Below are 6,036 nucleotides of genomic sequence, written 5' to 3'. Positions count from 1 at the left end.
CGCAACAGGGACATGGTTATGCCTAACAATCACAACATGGCGTAGCAAAAGTGCTCTGAACCTGATAAAGACATGGCACCAACTTTATCGGATCATCATCATCTAGCATTAGCTCTAAAGGAACTAGATGGTACAAAGACACAGAAAGAACTGCTTAAGGTTGGAGTGACATTCAACCCTTCCACTGCAGTTCATCACAGTGGAGTTTGGGAAAGAATGATTTGTGTAGTCAGGAAGATCCTTCACTCAGTCCTCAAGGAACAACAGCTGGATGACGAAGCTCTGCAAACTGTCTTCTGTGAGGTAGACGCTGGAGACAAATGCAATATATTGAAGACCTTTTTTGGAAGAGATGGATAAGCAAATGAAAAAAAAGGAACGTCACCAACACCCCCAGAAACTCTTGTCTGCTCCGGCGGGTTGTTGAAACCTGGCACAGATCAAAACATCTTGTGCAAAGTGTGATAGTGAATACTAAAACAAGTACATTGGAGAGACCAGTTAGGTGCACCGGAAATCCGAAGATATCTAGTATAGAACGTCTGTTGTAATGTTTATTGTAAATAATTGTTCTCCTATATGGATAACAATTAAGGGTTGGTAAGTTAGACCCAATTTAGTATATTTATTGAGTTTAATATATACATTGCTGCCACTGTACATACTTCTCAGTTTGGCCATGAACATATTAAAGACCAAGGTTCTCCATCAGCCCTCACCAGACTCCTCCGCACACCAACAATAACAATTGACAGTGTAAGTCTTGATAATGTGCACCAGTTCACCTACCTTGGCGGCGAGAGACAGCAGGGAAACACAACGTGTAGATGGCATGTTTTCACATCCAACCCAATTAATTAATTATTATAGTTTGACCAAATCAGAGTTGGTGATTATTGGAACAGTGGAAAGACTAACCAAGATAGTTTTGAGTTTTTGTTTTTGTTGAGCTTGAATGAAGTGTGTTATGATCAGCGAGGTAAAATTACTGTTTCAGTCAATGGAGTCTGGTGGCTTTGAGGAGAGCATATTAATTGTATGTTTTGTAAGATGATACATTCTCTAAATCCATGTTGATTTTATTACTTATTGTCAATATAGTCTTGCAGTTTTATAATCTGTGTATATTGTTTTGTGTAATGCAAAACCAATACTCCTACTAGAAGTAAAAACATTTTTTAACAACGTCCATTTCATCTGTACACCGGCACACTCGCTAGTACTGTTCCAATGTGTGCTCTTGAATGCGAGGAAGGAGTCTTGCCAAACCTCTGTAGGACCCAACTTGGAAAGTCCCGTCTTACCAAGGAAGCATCCTTAACTTTGACAAACAGCCCTGGGCTACCTACAGTGGGACTTAAGAGTCTTAAGAAACTTAAGGACCGAAGAAAATCCTGCTTTTCAGTTGGAAAGATAAACACAGACAAATAAACATTTGTGTTCTTGAAGAAGCAAACATCGACAGCATTGCCACCACTATCATTGAATCATCAGATGGACAGGCAATGTAATACAGATGCCTGACACACGTCTCCCATAACAGGATCTCTATGCAGAACTAAATGCTTGCCAACGACCACCCGGAGGTCAGAAAAAGCGTTTCAAGGACAACATCAGGATCAACTTTTAAAAAATCCACATAAACAGTTCTAACTGGAAAGATCTTGCTCAAAACAGAACCGCGTAGAAACAGTTTACATAAAGGAGCCACACTCCATGAAAGATCTCTCACGGCTGCCAGAGTCAAGCGTTAGCAGAGAAAGGAGAGAGTCAATATAGAGTTAATACCCAGGAATTCACATCATTACCAGCCGTGACAGTGACGCTGGTATTGTTTTCACCTTGTGAGTGGGTCTATGTCTGTGGACAGATAGAAAACTTTACAGATGTGTAGTTGAGATCAAAATGAAGGTCAAGTTTAACGATGGGGATGGTCTGAGTAAGGGGGGCGATATTTTGTGTTGCGGCTGGTATGAAGCCATCGAAAGATGACCTAGTTGACTACCACTAACCATGTACCTAACCATTTGATCACAATTTAGTACATAGAACATAAACAGTCCGGCCATATAGGTTTCAAAAAACACCATACATATATAGAAATATTGAAAAATAAAGTTTTTATTAAGGTCTGTGTAGGGTTCAAACACAGCCAGCATGTTTTTGTTCAACTTTTACTTGTTTCTTTTCCCTGGAGAACTACATGGTGATATCTCCTCAGTCAGCAGAAATGACAAACACTCCCTACACACACACAAAGACACTGACAGAGAGAATGTGTGGTACTGAATGAGAAATCATCAGAGATACAGATTAGATTTGTTCCTCAAAGACAGAAGTCTATCATCTGACTATATGTAGCTATATAAACTGTAGATACTGTGGCCGACTTCCAGCCTGAAATGTGCCTTTGTTTCATAAACGCTGAGCAGTTGTTAAGTAAGATATATATAAACTTCTCTCGTCTGTCTCACATTTATAAGAGTTGAATTTAAAGCTTGGGGGGAAGGGGGCCCCTGGGGAAAAGCTATCAGAGGTTGCTTGACATTTCCCAGGGATTGGAGAAAATACGCTGACACTGAGCCTTAGCTTGTCTCTTTTTTCAGACTTTGTCTACTCTGATGGTTTAAGACTTGTTTTTATATTAATCCCAGACTAAACATCAGACTCAACTGCTGCTGTCTATACAATACAAGGCAATTGGAAGATTGCTGCTCAAACCCCTGTGGGAAAGTCATTATTTCAACAACAGATATAATGGTAAATGATCTCTGACCACAAGCACCGAGATTAGATCTTATTTCAAACTGGTCCTCAAATGTATTCAGTTGTAATGAATATAAACCCAAAAGCAAGATCCCAAAATGTCTGAGAGGGAGCAGCAAAAAAACTCTTCTTCCAGAAAAAGGAGTATCCAGGACTGGCTGAAACACTTCAATGCTCCACCATCTCTACAACAGTTATCAGTTGTCTTTTTCAAAGGAGGACGACAGTGACAGTGAGGTACTTAATGTTCAATGAACCTTTTGTCCTCTTCATTATTTCTGATATATCTCAGCAGAAATACTGATTTCAGGCTAATAAGGTTTTATATTGAACACTGGGTTAAGACATGGCATCAGTAAAGAGACGTTTGGCTCCAACAGATCATATGTGCAGAGATGAGTGGAGCAGGAAGAAAAACAAAATGATATAGAATAAAATGGGTCGCGACTTAAGTTGTATTCCTGATTCTTTGTCTACAGAGACAGCAGACGAAGAAAGTTGGTTTCAGAGAATTGAAATGTGGATGAACTTGGTAGAAGTAAGGAACAATCAAATCAAAGAGGAGGGAGGAGAAAAAATAGGTCAATCACTCTGTATCCCCAAAAGTGCCAAAAATAAAAGCCCCTCTGTCTCCTCTCTCTCACCATCACCCTCTCTGTCTGGCTAATCGAAGCCAGATGTATGCGCACGAGGCCTTCATTCAAACCCCCCCTCCCTCCTCCCTCCCTCTCTCAACGTCTCTCTGTTTCTTTTTCTCTGTGTGGGTTTCCTCCTCAGGCTCAGTGCCTCTCTGTTCTCCCCTTTGTCTCCTCCTCCTCCTCCTCCTCCTCCTCCTCGCCTTCCTCTCTCCCCCTTGCTCCCTGGCAAAGCAGGAAACACTACAGGTTCCTGGCCCTGAAGGGAGCATGTTTCTTCTAACCACTAACAGATGGACGGATGAAGAGGGAAGGGATGGATGTGAGAGTGAAAGGATGGCGGCTGGGAAAATGTTGGTAATACTAAAATAGATTGTGAGAAGATAAAGAGCTTCAAATGTTGCAGAAGTGAGAGGTTTTATTATTTCCCATCGGAGAAGAGCTTATAGGAGCAGCTCCTCCTCTTCTTTCCTGTCCTCCTTTTCCTTTGCTTTCTCTCCCTATTGAACTAAGGCAGCTGGAACTGAATCATAATGTCATAAAAACAACCCAGCCCATTGAAATCCCCCTGCTCTTCTTCTCTCTGGTGCACACACACACATACACACACACACACACACACACACACACACAAACATACACACGCGCACACACGCACACACGCGCACACACGCACACATGCGCACACAAACATACACACACACACACACACACACACACACACACACACACACAAACATACACACGCGCACGCGCACACACGCACACACACACACACACACACACGCGCACACACGCGCACACGCGCACACACGCACACACGTACCTAATCTTTAAACAATGAAGCTCGTCTACGGCATGTCAATTTCCATTTGTTACATGCATAGAGTTTTTTCAAAATAAACTTCTGTGTTGAACAAAAGTACTTGGTTATGGTAGGAAAAGATCGTGGTTAACAGTAACTTCAGTGATGGCCGAGTCACGTGGCTAACGACTGACATGACAAAATATTTATTTAGACTTTTAGTTTCACCCCAGACATGAATACCAGTCTTCTGGGTAAGAGTCCTGTGTTTGTTTGACCCATCCATCTCCCCTACCAACCCTCCAACATAAAGTTTCGCTCTATTTATATTACGCCAGTAGCTCTGTGGGTCTACTAATGTCGGAGGTGTGTTTACATTGGAGTTAGTTGAAAGCCCGGTGTGTTACATAGTACAGTAGCAAAAGTATTATCATTAGTAGTATTATCAGTATTAATATTTTTGATGTAGTAAATGAGCTGAACTATTAGTTGCAGTAGTAAAAAAAATACCCTTACAGTAGTTTTAGTTGTAATATAAGTAGTAGTACTACTAGCAGTAGTAGCAATAGTGGTATCACCAAATGTGTAGAAATAGAAGTAGTAATGATAGTTTTATTAGTACTAGTAATAATACAAGGTAGTAGTAGTAAAACAATCTAGTACTAGTTGCAGCAGCAGTAGTAATAGCAGTACTTGTAGTCATAGAAACAGCCTTAACCCTGAAAAAGCAGCAAATCAGAATAAAGTCTCATGGATCATGACATCACCAGGAGCTTTCACTAGCTCAATCCACGCTTCTTCTTCTGTACTGTTGGTGGCAGTTAAGAGAGGAATACTGCTAACATTGCTCTTAAACAAGCCAATGTTCACGTTGAGCCCTTAACCTTCCAATCTATTGGAAATCCCTAATCCCTCCTCTTAGTGTTACTTCCCCCACTCCCTCTCCTCCACACTTTTCAATCACTCAACACTCCCATCACTAACACCAGGGCTGCTGACTGGTGAGTGTGTGCTTCTCTACCTTTGTTTGTTTGTGCGCAGTGGCGATTCAATACACAGGCTTTACTGTGCTGAAGCCCAAGGGCCCTGAATTTCAATGGATCCCTGAATATCCATTAATGATATAATAATACAATTATAATAATTATGGGAGGGGGGTTAATGTCGTAATCCTGTGTATTCATTGGCCAGTTTGTTGACAATGGAGATATATGATGAATGATCATTGTATTCTTGTATTTGTTGACCCTGATTGTTCTGTTTAATGTCATAGGGTTGCAACGTTATGAGCATCTTGATTGAAAAAATACTCAATCATTGTGGAGCTCTGCTCAAAAAAGTCCAGAAATAAAAAGAAGACCGGGAGTTACTTAAAACAATACCGAAGTTACCAGGAATAAAAAAAAAAAGGCTCAAAGCGATGAGTCATGCAACCGTTGGCATGGCGCCTTATGAGAATGAAGGTAGCCAAGAAGCCGACAAGCAGATCTCCCTATTGCAAAATCTTAGTTGTGAAGAAGAGCAAATACTGGCACTATAGATTGACTGGGTAACAACGTAAAAACGAGTACATCCACAGCAGGGTCACTTGGTCCTCAAGACAACAAAGGTCAGTTTCTGTATTTTATTTATTAGTTATTATCATCAATTTATTTGATGATTGATGAGTTGTGTGGCTTTTGTTTTCCCTGACGAGTACTTCCTTGCGATGTCAGAGTCGGGAAACATGTCCGCTACACTGCGACTGAAATCATCGCAGAAGCTGAAGTTCTGTGTTATTGTTCCTGTTTTCTTCTTCTGTGTGTTTTCTGGTGGATAATGTTTTCCAGC

Source organism: Cottoperca gobio, chromosome 14, assembly GCF_900634415.1.
Source record: "Cottoperca gobio chromosome 14, fCotGob3.1, whole genome shotgun sequence".
In the NCBI taxonomy this organism is placed as follows: domain Eukaryota; kingdom Metazoa; phylum Chordata; class Actinopteri; order Perciformes; family Bovichtidae; genus Cottoperca; species Cottoperca gobio.
This window is presented reverse-complemented; position numbering follows the sequence as displayed.